The sequence below is a fragment of the Saccopteryx bilineata genome, chromosome 2 (assembly GCF_036850765.1).
Source record: "Saccopteryx bilineata isolate mSacBil1 chromosome 2, mSacBil1_pri_phased_curated, whole genome shotgun sequence".
In the NCBI taxonomy this organism is placed as follows: domain Eukaryota; kingdom Metazoa; phylum Chordata; class Mammalia; order Chiroptera; family Emballonuridae; genus Saccopteryx; species Saccopteryx bilineata.
The window spans coordinates 122,310,778-122,329,530 of record NC_089491.1 but is presented as its reverse complement, the minus strand read 5'-3'; the positions used below and the strand labels follow the sequence as shown (position 1 = coordinate 122,329,530).

General features: G+C 35.7%; 1 non-coding gene across 1 annotated transcript; it reads right to left on the bottom strand.

Moving 5' to 3' along the window:
* Nucleotides 1–2,341: 2,341 nt before the first annotated feature.
* LOC136327749 (small nucleolar RNA U3) lies at nt 2,342–2,555 on the bottom strand. The gene has a single exon (XR_010729871.1). It is a non-coding gene; the product is annotated as a small nucleolar RNA U3 (small nucleolar RNA).
* Between the last annotated feature and the right edge of the window lie 16,198 nt (nt 2,556–18,753).

Below are 18,753 nucleotides of genomic sequence, written 5' to 3'. Positions count from 1 at the left end.
ACTTTGGTACATATATACTATGGAATACTACTCAGCCATAAGAAATGATGACATCGGATCATTTACAATAACATGGATGGACCTTGACAACATTATACGAAGTGAAATAAGTAAATCAGAAAAAAAAAAAACTAAGATGAATCCATACATAGAAGGGACATAAAAATGAGACTCAGAGACATGAACAAGAATGTGATGGCAACAGGGGCGGGAGGTTGGGGGAGGGGGGAGGGGTTGAAGAAGGAGAGAGGGGTTAGGGGAGGGGAGGGGCACAAAGAAAACCAGATAGAAGATGACAGAAGACAATTTAACTTTGGGGGAGGGGTATACAGCACAATCAAATGTCAAAATAATCTAGAGATATTTTCTCTCAACATATGTACCCTGATTTATCAATGTCACTGCATTAAATTTAATAATAATAATAAAAAAAAGAATGTTAAGACCAACCTACAATCACGTTTAATGAATGGAAGTCTCAACGCCTGCATGAAGCTTAACCTAGCCATGTATCAACCAGACTACAAAGCCATTAGCAAAACCATGCAGCACCAGAAGTTGCATTAATGGTAAGAAGTACTTTATTCATCATTGGTTAGCAACAGCATAACAACGTTATTAAAAAGAATTCAGAGACTTATTGTACTTTAAAATTGTTGGTCTTAACATAAAATGCACATTTACTTGTATTTAGTGTTAAACATATTGTATGGCTCTCACAGAATTACATTGTAAAATATGTGGCGTTCATGGCTCTCTCAGCCAAAAAGTTTCCTGACCCCTGCTTTAGTGTCTTGTTGGGGTTTTTTTTCACTTAAGATGTTTTTGAAATTGACCTATGTTGTTATATGCATCAGTATATTGTTTTTTTTAATTACTGAGTAGTATTCTAGGTAGGAATATGGCTCAGTTTTTTTAAATCAAATCTTCTGTTGATAGATACTTGAGCTATTTCCAGCTTTTCAGGTGTTATGAATAAAGCCACTATGGATAGTATTAGGGTGACCAACTTTTTTACAATGAAAAGGAGGACAAAATAAATTAAAGAAAACAATATCATAAATAAAAGAAACATTTTATTCATTGCAACAATAATACACTATAATATAAGTGCATAATAAAAACATTTATACTATTTTATATTATAATTATGCTTACAAGCCAATTAATTTTTAATAATAATTATAAAAAAGTATAATTATAATATTATCTAAATGAGTTCTTTCCCACTGAATGAATATTTTTGGCCTATGTATCATCTTGTAACAATATATTGGAAATATCTGAACAAGAAATATCTTTCGTATTGAATTTTACGGCAAGTGCTACAGCTAGAGTATGAACATTCAATCTCGATTTCTCACTTGTCTAAAAATTATTAGCAATTAAAAAAAAACTCTTTCAACTGCTGCATTAGTTCCAGGGAAGCACAATGTAAATTAAACAAGAATAAATAAATTTTCACATGGAATATGTTCATTTTTGAAATGGCTGAATATTTCCACCCATCTTTTGTCAATTTTGACATGTTCATTTTCCCATTGTATTAATTTTTCAGAATTTAAATATATATTCAGTCTTCTAATTTCTTCAAAGAGACTATTGTCATCTATTTTTATGTCTGGCATTTCTTTAGTCAAAAACTCAAGACAAGATTCAATATTTGTCCAAGATACTTGGGATGAAGTAAAAAAAAGACCATTGAAAACTGTTACTTCCCATGATGTTTGTTTCAGACCATTCTTCAATATATTGAAAACATGTCTGGTAAAAATTCCACACTTCTTTGATAAACTTTTCTGTTATGCTGGATTTGATTCCTCTAAGTCTGACAATTTTCTTTTTATAATTAAAGGAAGAAATTTTTCTTCAAACAAGATTTATATTGAAGGATAAAGTCATTCAAAATAAGACTAACTTCTGTAGCTAAAATGTGTTCACCTTCAATCTTTTGAATCATTTTGTGAAAAATAGATGCTTGATTATGTACAAAATACATTAATATCTCAGATATTATATTATTGAAAAACAATTCTGGGATTTTAGGACATTTGTCTAAACTTTTAAATATGAACAGAGAGGCTCAAATAATTGTAGAACACGCTCTTTTGAATATCCTAAAAATTTTTTGTATTCAACATTTGCATCTTCACAAAATTGTTTTAAAGTAGCAACATGAATGATAAGATGACTAAAATGCAAATAAATAAAAAGTTATTATTACTTCTATATCAATTGGCATGGCACATGACACTGTATTGATTGCATTTGACAAAATATGTGCATTTACTACCTATTCCTAGTATTTTCTTTTGCAGTAACTCTTGTAATTTTTTTTTTTACCACTCAGACTGCGTTCTCTCCCTCTTACTCTCCCAAAGGAAGAGAAGAACCACCATCAATGGCAAAAGGCAGTTGCACAAGCAACACCAAGAGCTGGCTTCATGCTCAGGAGAGAACACTGCAACTCCTCCTCATGGTTTTGGGTACTCTACACGATCAGAGAAACTTCTCTAGTAACAAACTATAGAAATGATCCCTGAAAGTATAGTCTTAACTCTTGTAATTTTACATACACATTATTCACCCTATGCATCTTTTCCCACCACAATTTGTATTTATATTATCAGCCATTAGTACAACAACTTTGGATTTCAGATTGTTTTCATTTATTACTCTGTATAAATGGTTTGACAAAATTTCAGAAGTTTCGCCCTCAGTGAATTCTAAATTTAAAATTTTTACTTGAATGCCCTTGGTAACATTAAAATATCTCACTATTATTGGATACAATTTAATTTCATTGTGATTTGATGCATCAGATAAAATCATTACAAATGCTGCAGTTTCCAATTCTATAACAATGGTCCCCAAACCCCGGGCCTCGGACCGGTACTGGTCCATGGGCCATTTGTTACCGGTCCACAGAGAAAGAATAAATAACTTACATTATTTCCGTTTTATTTATATTTAAGTCTGAACGATGTTTTATTTTTAAAAAATGACCAGATTCCCTCTGTTAAATCCATCTAAGACTCACTCTTGATGCTTGTCTCAGTCACATGATACATTTATTTGTCCCACCCTAAAGACTGGCCCATGAAAATATTTTCTGACATTAAACCGGTCCATGGCCCCAAAAAGGTTGGGGATCACTGCTCTATAAGTGTTTTATTACAGTAATTTTTAAATACTGATTTCAAAATAGCCTCGCATTTTGTCCTGGCACAAAAAAATTTTTTATTGTGAAACTTTTTCAATAATTTACTTGTACAATTCATACTACAAAAACTTTGTGAATTATGATGTGAAATGCAAATGCTCCCTTTATTGCAGCCAACTGTTTTTCATCTTCAAAAAAATGGAAGTTGATGTATCTAATGATTGCTTATGTTTGTTGGTGGTCAAGTGGTTTGTTATAGCTGCTCTGCCCCCAACTGCAATACAAAATTCTTCGCTGCAAATATTGCAGAAAACAATGGTATCTTTCTTTGATATGAGAAATGAAAATGTATTTTTCAATTTATCGTTGAAATGGCATTTTTTCTTTTTTGATTTTTTCATTCATTAAATGAAATTAAAAATTAAAAATAAAATATAGAGCTATGCCAACAGTGCAAGCACATTAGGAACTGAAAATGTTACATCATGGTAGGCAAATTTTCTGGAAGCTAAATTAACAAAACTAAATATCAAACAAAACCACTAATTTGGAGTGATATTCAGGTGTGTTTATCATTTTCTTATTAAAAAATATCTCTTTTATGCAACTATTTAATCAAAATGTGTTATTAAATGATATTGTTTGAGGTTAGATTTCCACTTTAAAACTCAAATTTTGGAAAAATACTTGTAAATAAAATTATATGTATTTGGAAATTATTAAATAGATAATAAATTAATAAAACACAAATTGTGTTTACCTGTCTATGATTGAATATTCACTGAGAAAGAAATAATCATGAATCTACAATGTCGTATGTGCTGTGTCGTGTTTCAGTGAGAAGTACACAAAGCCATTTGCGGCTCTCTCAAGGTCTCCCATGCGGAGCACATGCATCTCATAATCACATCTTGGTGCATTGTACTGATCTTTGATGAATCGTCATGTCAAATACAAATACGTCACATCACACGGAATGGATCAACTCTGCATTGATAGAATTCAGACATTTATGATTAGTCTTCCAATATCAAAAAGGAAGACATGTAGAAGGACACTTTTTGAGAGAGGACAGAACTTACAAAAGAAGGATTGTCCTCCCTAAAGGAGGACAATTGGTCACCTTAATAGTATGTACAAAGAGTTTTGTGGATATATTATCATTTTCTCATATAAATACATAGGAATAAAGTTCCTAGACCTTAATATTAAAGAATATTTAACAGTATTAGAAACTACCAAGATTTTTCCAAGCTGGGTGTATAATTTTATATTCTTATAACAATATTTGAGAGTTCTGGTTACCCTAAGTTCCTATAAATATTTGACAGGCTTTTTTATTTTACCCATTTTTAGGTGTAGAATGGTAACTTACTGTGTTTTTATTATTATTTTTTCTCACAGTAATAGAGTCCAGACATCCATTATATGCCTTACACCAGTCAAATTTAATACAGCTCCCAACTTCTAGAACAGTTTTACTCCTAGGCGCAATTATAAATTTAGTCCTCAGCAATATTAAATAAACAAAAATAGCATAGATTCTTCAGTATTTGAGTGAAGAAAAAAGTAAGTGAAGATATTCTGCTAGTTTTTATTAAATGACAGTCAAATTAATAGATCTATATTCCATAAACTATAGGCATAATCTCAACTGGGAGAAATCTACCAGCAAGAGGTTAAATTATATTCTAAGCATGTACTATATCTGAAAAGGCAAAAACTACTTCTGTGTTACCTCTTAATGTTAAATTTCCCCTTAAGTTTTATCATCTTTACTAGGTGAATTCCAAGGTCATCCTGTTCGTCTCACTAAGGCAGTGGATGGGAATAAAGCAGAAAGAATTACATGAGGAATGTTTACATGAGCCAGGGCTAAAAATAGTATGCCATTTCCACTCCTATTCCACTGACTAAATCTGAAGCACATGGACATAGCTAACTGCAAAGGAGACTGGAAGATGAGGTTTAGTTGTACCCTGGAGGAGAAAAAATGGGTTTAGGTTAGGTAGCATCTCTGCATACCTCAATCTAACATGCAATGCCAGGTCGCACTTGACCTGTACATTCAAGATCTGTGACTGTTAAAACAGCCAACAGTGTGCCAGGATCTGCTTTACTGAAGCCCTCCAACATTATCTAAAAAAGCCTTCAGACCTTTATGTATCCTCCTGTATACACCTTCAGCACCTGAACACTTCTGAGTGGGCCCAAGTACCTGTGCCATTGTCTGAATGCCTTAATTTAAAGCCCATGTTTTCTTAGCTTTCTGTCCCCATAGGAACAGCCCATTTGCTTTGGACAAAACCACCACTGTCTAAGGTCACTCACCAAAGTCCAAACACTTTAACACAAAGATTTAAGCTTTTCTTCAGGCTGTAGCAATTCAAACCTGGCCTCATATAAGCTTCCAATAGCCATCAAGGGTACAATATTTTTCCCATATGTAAATTAACACCTATTTATCTTTCAAGTATTAGCTGAAATTTAACTTCCTCAGAAAATCTTTTTTTTTTACTTCTAAGAAGGTGCTATGTTTTTGTGTTATATACTTAAATGCAATTTTTATTTCCCTAAAGGAACTTACCATAAATAAAACTAATTAATTGTATGATTTTTGTTTGCTGTCTCTATCTTATTAAATATGAGCTTTATGATAGTAGTGAATTTGTCTGTCTTATATATCACTATTTCTTTCATTGCTCAAAAGAATGTCCACTATTTAGCAGATAATTAAGAAATAGTCATTGACTATATCTAACCATTAAGACACTCCATTGTATGACCTCCAATATATATCACCAGCTTAGATTTTCAAAAATGAATATCTTCCTCAAAACCACATCACAGTCCCAATGTAATAATGTGGTTCACAATTAATCTATTAGTTGGAATCTCCTTGATGCCTTTTATGGATCTAAAAGTTCTCTATTCTCTTACGCCACCTTGTAAAATAATCACTTTCACCATAAACCCATTATTGTCATCCTTCCTGAATTATCATCTCTCCCTTTCTGCTTTAAATTCAAACAGAATGCCATACCTCAACACATTCTTTATTCTAGTACAGTTATTTGTGTTCCTGCTTTGAGCCTCAATAAGACTGTAAATTTCTTTGTTCAACCAATGCTAATGGAATTTAATACCACAGGAAGTAAGCTAAATATCAGTCTGTCACAGATTTAAAAACTGATTAATGAAGACCATTTTATGAAAGCCACAGACTCCAATTTCATTTTTATCAGTCCAATGATTGTGAGCTGAGCACCCTTCTTTTGCAAGTCACTTCTTTTTTTTTTATCTTTACTTCTCTTTTTAATTTTATTTGCTCTACTTTGATTTGTTTCTTTTTTTTTTCCATGCACTTTCAGAGTATAGACAACAATGGTGATATTAAACAAGCGCTCTGCTTGAAGGGAGGAAAGTCTGTATTGGACTGTTAACCCTGTTCCTTATCAACTTTTACCAAAAACTATCTTCTGGATCGTTCCAACCAGATATTTTAAATTCACTATCTCTTAAATTTGTAAAGCACTTTAGAGTTCATGCACTGTTTTCATTGACATTTAGTGAATTAATCCCTACATCCTATAATGATGCTTTAAGAAGATCCAATTATCTTTGCTTCAAAACTAGTGCCTCACCTGACCAGGCATGGAGCAGTGAATGAGCATCGAACTAGGACATGGAGGACGCAGGTTCAAGACCCCGAGGTTGCCAGCTTGAGCACAGGCTCATCTGGTTTGAGCAAGGCTCACAAGCTTGAGCCCAAGGTCACTGGCTCAAGCAAGGGGTCACTCAGTCTTGTGTAGGCCCCCCTGGCCAATGCACATATGAGAAAGCAATCAATGAACAACTAAGGTGCCACAACAAAGAATTGATATTTCTCATCTCTCTCGCTTCTTGTCTGTCTGTCCCTCTCTCTGAATCTCTCTGTCTCTGTCACAAAAAAATAATAAAATTAAAAAAACAAGGCCTGACCTGTGGTGGCACAGTGGATAAAGCAACAACCTGAAAACACTGAGGTTGCCAGTTCAAAACCCTGGCTTGCCTGGTCAAGGCACATATGGGAGTTGATGCTTCCTGCTCCTCCCCCTTCTCTCTCTCTCTCTCTCCCTTCTCTCCTCTCTAAAATGAATAAATAAATAAATAAAAATTAAAAAAAAACAAATAAAAAACTAGTTGCCTGCACTTTAACCTATTTTCTTTTTCAATTATTTCATTGTCTCTTATGCATTAAAGGAGGAAAACTGTGATCTCATATCTATTAAGTACTCAAGTGTTAGAAATTGCTTCTTCATAATTTCTCCTATTTCCCCTTCACTGCCACCTTTTCTGTTTCAGGCCTTTGTCCATTAAAATCTGGATTACTATAAATAATCTCAACCAAACTGTACTCCACGTCGCCTAGGAAAAAATGCTATCACAGTCACTTTAATATTTTAAAATACAATCATCCTTTGACCATTTTCAATTGGAAAGTATTGTGACTCCCCTCTCAGAATGATCTACAAGCTGTGTTAACTAATACAAAAGCCATTAGTCACATGGCTATTTAAGTTAATTAAAATTACATAAAATTTAAAATTCAGTTCTTTAGTAGTACAAGCCACATTTCAAGTGTTCCACAGTCACAGATATCTAGTAGCTATCATGTTGTACAGGGAAGATATACAATATTTCCATCATGGTTGGCTTAGACCTTCCTTGAAATTAACTACCGGGGAACTGAAACCACTTTTTTGATAGTCTTAGAGGCTCAGATGAACCAGCTTCTCCTTGGCTACTTACAGCTGCAGGACAACAAGCTTTAAAGCTTGTAGGAAAAGCCTTGCTACACGCACAACTAAGATACATAAATCCTGAAGAATCAATTGCCTTGCTAATTTATCCCTCGAGTTACACTCCAACAGGACTATTGTGGCAAGCTTCAGGTCCTATTAAATGGATTCATTTAGCTGTTACTCTTAAGAAAGTTTTATCTCCATATTTTGATCTTGTCACCTCCTTGATTATCAAGGGATGTAGGTGACTCTTACAGTTTATAGGTTTTGAACCTCAAATTATTGTTCCTTTTTTCAAAGGATCAACAACAATGGCTCTGGGAAACTTCCACTAAATGGCAAATCGCTTTTGCAAATTTTACAGCCAAATTGATTCTCACTACCCAGCTGATAAAATAGTTATATTATCATGGCTTTTCAGCATTTGCCATCTTCCTCCTTTAATCTATATACAGACAGCAAATATTTACTTATGATTGTTTCCAAATAAAGACTGCTGTCTTAGGGACAACTATTGATGAGGAACTATTTCAGCAGTTTCTCCTTCTTCAAAAGACTTGTATGTCAACATAGAGCTCCATGTTTATAGGACATATTTGAGCTCACTCCATGCTCCCTGGAGCTTTAGCACCAGGGAATGCCCTTGTTGATCAAGCTACCCAAAAGAAAATTATTGGAGCAACCATGACAAATCTACCAATTCAGTCTCATTCTGCTCATCACCAGAACGCTGCAACCCTGCGTAAACAGTTTCAACTTTCTCGAGAAGCAGCACGGCAGATTGGGAAATCCTGTCCAAGGGGTCCTATACTACAATCTATCCCTTCATTTGGAGTTAACCTTCGAGTACTCCTACCAGGACAACTTTGGCAAATGGATGTTACTCATATACCTTCATTTGGCAAACAGTCCATTGTCCACGTTACAGTGGATACTTATTCTGGATTTATAGTAGCCTCTGCTAGAACAGGAGAGGCTGATAAGCATGTTATAACTCATTGTCTATGCATTTTCTATTATTGGACTTCTAGATGTGATTAAAACTGACAATGCTCCTGCATATGTAGCAAAAGCATTTACTGTATTTTGTCAAACCTTTCGAATTATGGGTATTTCTTACAACCTTTAAAGTCAAGGTATTCTTAAAGTGTACCCAGCAAATATTTCAAGGTCAATTTAAAAATATATATAAAAGGGGGAGTCATATCCTAGAACTCCTATGGGTCTACCTTATCATGCTTTTCACTTAAAAATTTTTTTCTTTTGAATGCTAATGAACAGGAAACGCCAAATCTTTTTTCTCCTGTAAACTTCTACCCTCTTTTATTTGATTCAGCTAATAACACTGTTTTGTCTTTTTCCAAATAGCTCCAGATATATGGAAAAGGTTTATATAGGTGGATGGGGATCCTCGAACCCCTCAGCGAAATCTTCTGAACATGGCTTTTAAGGCCTATAATGATCAAGAGGCAGAAAAAGCCCAAAAGAGATCAGGTGAAATACTAACTCTTGGCATATACCCTCAAAGGCTCCAATGCCCCAAAGGGGTCTCATAGGACTCCATCTGGGCCCTGCTTCAGTAGTAGAAAGGATGGTCATTTAAACCAAAGCCTGCCAGGCTTACATGCCTTTGCTGTGAGGAAAAAGGGACACTGGAAGGTAGGCTTCTCCCTCACTCCTCTAAGGGAGGGTTCAGTCTCTTCCAGCCCTGCTCCAGCCACCTATGACCTAACCTTGCCCAGAATGCTGGGATTTGCCACTGAAGGCTGAAGGTGCCCAGGGCCATGGGCCCCATCTACGTCACCATAGACAAGCCTAGGGTATTTCTTCCAAGAGGCAGGTAAACTGATCTCATTTACGCAAGGGCTACTTAACTATGTCTTGTCTGAATATTTAGGTTTTTTATTCTTCCCTCAAAGATCTCTGTTGTGGTTGTTGATAGTTCTATTTTTTGCTGCTTTGTTTAATATATAGTGTTTCCTTTATTCCTCCTGCCTCAATGTCCCACTCATATTTTAGGCTGGGACCTACTCCTAATTTAGAGCTCTCTTTCTCCTTTTTGCCAATTTCTATTATAAATTTACCTTTGCCACCCAGTTTAGTGTATCCCAAGGTTCTCTTCACCACGCTACGATTGCAGAGCTCCACGGAAAAGTGCCCTGGTGTCATCTCTCCAGGCTAAGGAGAACAGAAGCTCCATCTCCACACATGCTGCAGATGGCTTTTCCAGTATACCTGAATCATTACCAGCTAGAAGCAGCGGTCTTTGGGACTTGGACGTGAGCTGCAAAGTATAGAAATATGACAACAATTCCAGTGCCATGTGGACTTTTCCTGAATGTGGACTTTTCCTGGACTCCTACTCCTGTGACAGCTCCTAATGGACTGAACTGGGGTTGGGTTGCATTTGCAGGGATTTGGAATGGTATTGGTGCCAACTTGGACTTGGTGAATATATTAAGGACAATGCCCTTTTATAAATTCTTGTATATTGGCTAAGAATTTACTTAAAGGCTTTAATCACTGTAATGTATTAGAATATTTGTTTGGGTATCTGTTAGTATTTGGCTATACTAATTTTGTGTTTCTTCTGTATTTTTTTCAGTCTGCCTCCAAATTATCATCAGGGAAACTAGGAAATCAGATGAGTGCAAATCTCAGCACACAAATTAAAAAGAAAAAAGAAAAGGGGGATATGTTGTGGACTATAAATGGCAGAAAGCCATTGTAGATTCGAGGCTTAGCAAACAGCTAAATTCTCTCCCTTCACCTCCATATTGTCTAATATACTGAGTACTTGCACTCACTTCACTTGCTTCCTTGGGTTGCTGGAAGCAATTTACATGCCCTTCCCCTGACTCTTTGTTCAGATGTTGGTAGAGTTCACTAATGCATCCTGTTTATGCCTTGGGTGTGTAACTTTGTATCAAGGACTTTCTTGATTTGCATACGGCTATATAATAAAGCAAACTGGGGCTATGGGGCACTCAGATATTGCCATCAGCATTTGAAGAGTCCTCCTGGTCCCATTTTTCCTTGATGAGTATGTTTCCTTAATTCCGCACTGTTACTAGGAGCCACGCTGGTGCTGGTCCGTGGCAGGTCTCCATGCATATAATATTAACATTAATAAATTTGTATTCTTTTTCTTCTGTTAATCTGCCTATTGTCATTTTATTACATAGGCCCAATTATTGTAACTAGGAGGATAGAGGAAACATTTTTATTCAACTTGTTGCCTGTATTTAAGACCTGGTACAATCTGGCCTCAATTTATATTTTCAACCTTATCTTCTCCATTTGAAACTTCTATTCCATTTAAGCCAATTTACCTGCTTTCTGTGAACTTCCATGCTTTGTGTATGCTTTCTCTCTGGGAAGAAATCTACCCCTCACACTGGCCCAGTGACACTGACTGTCAGGGTCATGCAAATGCAGGGCTAGCGCTTGAAAGTGAGGATCTCCTGAAATCTGACATGTCTCTTCTACCCATCATCCGACAGTAATTTTTCTTACCCCTAAACAATGGTCTCATGGAAAAAACACATAGAAATTTTATTTTTATTCAGATAATATGGTTTTGCACCTTGGCTCTACCACTTCCTAACCACATGGCCATGGACAAATCACCCTAGTTTCCACATCTGTAAAATGGAGTCAATAATAACACCAACCCTATTTCTCTCACTGAGTTTTTCACAGGCTTCAGTGAATGAGTCTGTGAATGTTGTAAAACCCAATACAAATAATGGGATAAGAAGTCATAAATGATGTTGTTTTTCCCAGTATGATATTGTTTGTTTCTTATTTTAAAATAATAAAAGTATGTCGGATTATACATTCTACCCCCAACAATGCCATGAGCAAAGCAAATTCTTAATATCATTAATATCTGCTAAATTGAACATTAAAGTGTTTATACAGAGAATGTATTAAATACCTTATATTATGTATAAACACATAAGTATATATTACTATATATTTGCTCTTTTTCTTCAACTAAAATTAAGAATACCAATGTCAGTATTTTAAGTGTAAACTATTGAGAAGCAAATCCTATATTAGAATAATGGATTTTTAATAAAACATGATTTTTTGTTTCTGTCATGATAAGAAAATATAAAAATAACTTATTCAGATAAGTCTATCAATTCTCCCCAACTCTATCTTTATTCCAAAATTTCTAAATTATGCAGAATTAAATAAAAACATATTCAAAATAATTTTAAACGGAGTTAGCCAAATATTCAATTTGAGGTGCTATTCTGTTCATTTAGGCCCATTCTAGTCATTAATCTAAAATGATCATGATTATTGTAGTTTCTCTTTCCTTTTATGAATTTTGAAAGATTAGACGGAAAGCTTATGGTAATCCCCACAGCTTTCTTACCAGCTGTTCTTTATCAGTTGCAGAGACTTAGCAAAGCCTCAATTAGGAAACTGTTAAAGCTGATTCGACTTGGGCCAGGGCAGAGAGCACAGTGTGTGCACGCAGGTGCTCAATGAAATATGTGTCTGCTTTGTCAGTAGGACTCAGCTTTATCGGAATTCCCTGGCTAGCAAGAGAGCCCACAGACACTCAACAAGCCAGGGATAAAAGCTTGCAATTGAAAGCAATATTCAGACTAAGAAAAATCATCTCCTAGAAAAAGTAAGGATTGAAGTCAACTCTGAGAGAGCCCTCATGGGACTCAACAGAAGTTTGCCTCTCATTTCTTTTTTGGCTCATAGGGCTGGGAAAAGCAAAAGGAGTAAGATATGTTTCTATGCTCCAGAGGGGACAACATCTACACAGCTATTGTCCTTTACCTTCAAAGTACTGCACTTGGATCAACATCAGGAATTGGGCCACTATCCCATTCCTTAGCAGAAAACAAAATTTTCAGAATATCAGAATGAATAAGGATTCAATGGTAACTCAGTAGCTAAAAAAGACCTGAATTACAATTACAAAATCAAACTTTCCTGTCTTTTGATGCGATCTTCTTTTTTTTTTTTTTTTTTTTTTTTTTTTTTACACCATCACAACAACGGTCCTGTCTGGATGGCTGACTACTGCTGGAGGATGCGATCTTCTTTTTGATGAATATTTATTGAATCATAATTTTATGATTGAGGAGTAATTATTGAACAGAAGAATAAGTGTTAAGGCCTCAAGAAATTCATGTACTGGTTTTCAGGTTGCCAACTGAGCTCATAGAGAGCTATAAAGGGTAGCCTCTGTGAAGTGAGTAATATCTGGGGTTACAGATTCTCCTCAAAGGAAGCTTCCTATAACAACGGATATTTGGAAATTAGCTTAGAAGGGGGGGAGTGAAGCTCAATAGCTCTATAGCTTATGAGAAGTAAGAAGAGATAAGTATAATTTTTCCCAGCATAGAAGTAAAGAAATAAAACCATCTTTCTTTATCTCTGGGAAAAATTAAGTGTTTTGTTTTTTATTCAGTGAGAGGAGAGAAGGCAAAGAGACAGATTGCCACATGTGCCCCAATTGGGGTCCACCCAGTAAGCCTACTAGGTGACAATGCTCTGCCCATCTGAGGCATAGCTCCATTGCTCAGCAACCATGATTTTCTTAGTGCCTGAGGCAGAGGCCATGGAGCCATTCTCAGCACCTGGGGACAACTTACTCTAATTGAGCCATGGCTATAGGAGGGGAAGAGAGAGAGAGAAGAAGGGGGAAGGGTGGAGAAGCAGATAGGCACTTCTGTGTGCCCCGACTAGGAATTGAACCAGGGACTTCCACACACTGGGCGGATGCTATACCACTTAGCCAACCTACCAAGGCTGAAAATGTGCTTTTTAAATTCCTGAGAATAAGTGACACAATGCTGAAATAAAGTTTGGCTTTGTCAGAAGTGGTAATTTTAAAACTATCTCAGGATTGCTTGACATGGTAGTGAATAAATTATTATGAAGCAAATTAACTGCAGCATGGAGATATATATGTCTGGTAGATTTTTAACAATCTGTTCAGCTTCAGGTAAACAAAACATTCAGTAAAACATTTTGTTCTGGAGATGAGGGGGTGATTAAGTTGAGCAATGGTTTGCAAGTGCTTCCCATATGAAAAGGAAACCAAACATTGTCCCCCAGTAACTGTCCTATAATTTTATCTTTGGCTACATACACACAGAAGCATATATAAAGAACATACATACACAATGTATATATGTGTATCTATACATATTATGGGTATCTACCTATGCTCATATGTTGATATAGATGAGACTGTCCAATAAATGAAACACTCAGAAAGGATCACAATTTTCCAGGTCTTTTTACCTGACCAAACTGTAACAGAGCCTGAGGAAGCTGAATGCCCTGTGAGGCAGAAGGGAGGGATTATAAAGCCTCTGTTTGCAAACATAATTTACAGTTGTGGGCAATATTAAAGAGGCAGCACCATCAAAGCTGCCATTTTGAGCTTGGGGGGATCTTCTTCTTGGACAGGACATTTGGTCCTGAGACTCAACAGGAGGCAGGATAAATGGGTCAAGGAGCTGAGGCTTAGGACTAACACTAGATTAGAGGCTTGAAGGGAGGAAAGGAAAAAGGAAAAGAGATTTTCTTTCCATTCTTTGGCTCCCCTCAGCAGGATAGAAAACCATACCAAAAAATTTGTGGGTATATATAATTTTAGATATATTTAATTGCAGAGAATTAAAATAGACGATGACTAGCTTAAACTATAAATAGGGGTATATTGAACACAGCTTGAATAGCTCATGGAATTGAAACAAATTCTGACCTAAATCTTTTGAAGAGTATAAATAAATATATTTCAGTATGTCTCAGCGATGGAAGTTTGTAACACATTTCTCCAAACTATGGCCCTCAGGCCACATGCGGCCCCTGAGGCCATTTATCCGGCCCCCACTGCACTTCTGAAGGGGCACCTCTTTCATTGGTGGTCAGTGAGAGGAGCACTGTATGTGGCGGCCCTCCAACGATCTGAGGGACAGTGAACTGCCCCCTGTGTAAAAAGTTTGGGGACCCCTGCTCTAGTGCTGACATTAGGTGACTTAGTTGTTGCCTTTCTATTCAAGATCCTAAGTTCATGGGAGAAAGACCTTGATTAGTCTGGCAGCTATAGAAGGAGGTGACAGTCTCCTAAGGCCTACCTTTGGGTGTCAGGGATGGTCACATAGGTGAGAAATTGTAAATAGAGTAAAAATATCTTGGGTTACGAGAGAAGATTCAATTTTGAAAAAATATGTACATTTGGCTAAAACAATTATATCTGGGGAACCTGAGTAAAATGCTAAATATTTAGCTGGTTGGGTTGCAAAATCAATAAGAAAGAAATAACCTACTCCTTCACCACTGGAACTGAAAATCAAAATATCCATGTAACTGGCATTCAGGGACCAAATAAATGGAGAGACACTGTGTTGATCACAGCTTAATCCAGAGACATTTTTTAATGGAGGAAACATAAAAAATAGGAACTTTTAAAAAAGAAAACAACCATAGTTCCTTAGTTCTTGAGTGTAGCAGAAGTAAGAAGGAAAAAAAAACCATAGTCTATGTCAGGGGCTTTGTATTAATGTGGGACTTAGTAAATTATAAGTTCCTGATTTAATTTAATTATATTCATTACAACAGCTCAAGACATAAAGCAAGCCCTTGGAATTTTATAGACATACTGATTAAATTATCCCTCAAGATCATTTAGATCCCTTTGTTCTATACCTCTGTCAACCTCAAATTTTCAGATAACTAGTGTTTCTCTTGAGACTGTAGCAGAAGAGAGACATCATGGGCCTCTTAAGACATACTAACTGAATTCTGCTCTGTACTGAACTAATTGCTTGAGGATTCAATGGGGTAACTCATATACTGATATAAAAGTTCTGGGAACACCATAGGTCCTCAGCAACTGAAATTTCCTGTAGAAATATGCTGTGAAGACTTTCAGAATTAAGATAACAATTAGAGACAGAGAGGTGCCCTAGGGTGAAATCCCTGAGTGGATGTGAGTCCAGGGGCCTCTCTGAGCCATACCAGAAACAGTGCATGCTGGAAACAGGAAAACAACAGGATAAGACTCAGTAACAAAAAATGTTTAGGCTCTCAGAACAGAGATTACAAGTCAGCATGTTCCTTGTTCTTTACCTCACCTCCTAAGAACTTTTGCTGTCTGCTTCTTTGAGTTATTTGTACTGGCTAATAAATATCTGAGTAAGGCTGGGGACGGGGCTTCAGTCCTTCTATCTGCTGACTGGGCTGTTGCTTCCCCTCAGTCCCTCGGAGCATTTCATCTGGTCTCCAAGCAGTCATTGTCACAGAGATATTTTTCTTTTCCTTGACTTTCTCAATATTGTCAGAAGGAAGCCCAGGAGAGCAGATATTAGTATTCTTGTCTCTGGAAAGGTACAATGTCTATCATATACTAATAAATTTGGGAATAAATTTATAGAGAAATCCTTTCAGAATTTGCTTACCATAGGTCAGTTTTGCAGAATATCTGAGTATCAGATGTAATAGAAATCTTAGTTTCTGGATGCTTAGCAAAACTTAGATCATTCCTCATCTTTTGTGGTTGCAAAAAGATGTTGCTGATTAAACAAATAGCAAGGCACCATCCTTCTTTAAATAACTCTTATTATGACTTATTTATCAAGAAGCATGCATACCCCTCTCAGATCATTTATTCATTGTTGTCTTTGATGAGATTATTGGAAAGCAGATCTTTAGTATATGTTCTGTTAGTTCTTTTTAGCTTAAGTCAGAAGTGACTTGGTTTCTATCAAACTATTAGTTGTTGGTTAGTTGTGAGCAATACTGGAGGGATTCCTAGGTATGCCCAAAGTACCCTGATATGTATATGTTTTATCACAGAGTACTGATATGTACTGAAATTTTTGGTAATAAAATCTTGAGGGCAGATAAAACAACTCATTAAAAATGCACTGAGGAAGTTTATAATTTGAAGCCATCCACAAATAAATCCTTTTTGTCAAACGTTGCTTGTAAATATTGATTTGTTAAATATTGAATTTACTAAAAAACATAATTCATGCTTTATGTGAATTTACAAATTTTAATGTGAAAGGGAGAGTGGCTGCCTGGTGATCGTCAGTGCACATACAAATACACAACCACGCACTCATTCACTGTTCCAAAATATCCATACATAACACTGGGGAACAAAATTTTTGTTGCACCCACAAAAACACTTGTTGTTACCTAATTCAAGTGTGCTAATCTCAAATATGACATTAGTTTTTCTCTGTAAGCTACAGATTTTTTTTTTCAATTCAAGATTTTAGGTTTTCATCTTGTAAAATTTTCAACATTTAGTTTAACATAATGAAGTAGAATGTCTTCTTGGGCATCATCTTTATGAAAATATAATAATTTATATAATGCAGTAAATACACTAATACACTAAAAGATATGATTGCATCAGAATTTATCTACAATTTCAAAATAGAACATATTAAAACACATATTTTAATCATAAAATTTGCGCAAAACTTACTTAAATTCTCTTCAGACAAAAATTTGCATTTGTAGCTCTTGCATTTGTGTACTTGCTGAGGACAATATCATTTGATGCTCCAGCAGTAGTTTGCTCATCACTAATGCTCCCAGATTTTCGGGAAACTTATCAAGGTGACTGTTCAGGAAGTGAATCTTAAAGCTCATGTTATATCCAATGTCGCAGAAAGCCAACAGCATCCTTTGAACCAGGAGTTCATAGTTTTCTGCTTTTTTGTTGCCAAGGAAGTTCTTTGTAATTGCCACAAAAGACTGCCATGCTGCTTTCTCCTCCTTATTGATCTTCCTGGCAAATTCTTCATCACGTATGAGGGTTCGAATTTAAGGTCCATCAAATACACCTGCTTTTATATTCTTGAAAGACAAGGCAGGAAAAGCAGAAATAATATGTTGAAAGCATTCACTTTCTCTATTCAATGCCTGAACAAACTGCTTCACCAAGTTTGATGTGAAGTGGGGGAAAAATGATCTTGTCTCAATTAACTACAGGTTTATTCACAATATTTTGCATCCCTACTTCCAGAGCTTCATGTTTCAGCCACTCCTTCTATGTCCAGTGTTTTTCCTGAGCTCGGCTGTCCCACAAACACAGAAAGCAAGGATACTTTATGAAACCTCTCTGTTGTCCTAGCAGGAAATTTACCATTTTAAGATCCACAGAAATGATGCAGTTATGCTTCTCATATTTCAGAAAGTCGAGGACAATTTTTATGTCATTATAATCTTCTCGCAATTGAGTTGAATAACCAATTGGAACCGCTGAAAATAGGCAATATATGCACATGTCACAAATGATGAAATATTGCACCTTTGACGTTGAAGTGTGTAACAGCCACATATATTACAGAAGTTTTCAGGACTATTCCTACATTTACACCTACTTGAAGAAGCCATGATTCAATCTTAAAACAAAATAAGAGGATATTTCTATCAGATAATAATTTTTTTACATTTAAAAACAACTACAATTATGTAAAAGTGATGTTTGTAAAACATTAATTGCCTTGTGGTTATATGTTCAATCCAAGAGTCGTTGCCCTTTAACTCCATTTTAAAAACTAATGCTTGCCATTAACTTTAACAAAAAGAAATTAAAATTGCATAAAAACTAGAGTATGCACCAAAAAACGGATTTCAGATTTGGAATCAGCAGTGTAGAAATATATAAAAACAGTTCTGAAACCTCATGAAACAGAAAAGGAAAAAAGTTGTTCCCCAGTCTAATTAACTGATGAATGAATTGAAAGTGTCTGCAGTTTGTGTGACCACTGGTGAAGAAGCTCTGGTTCTGCTACTTCA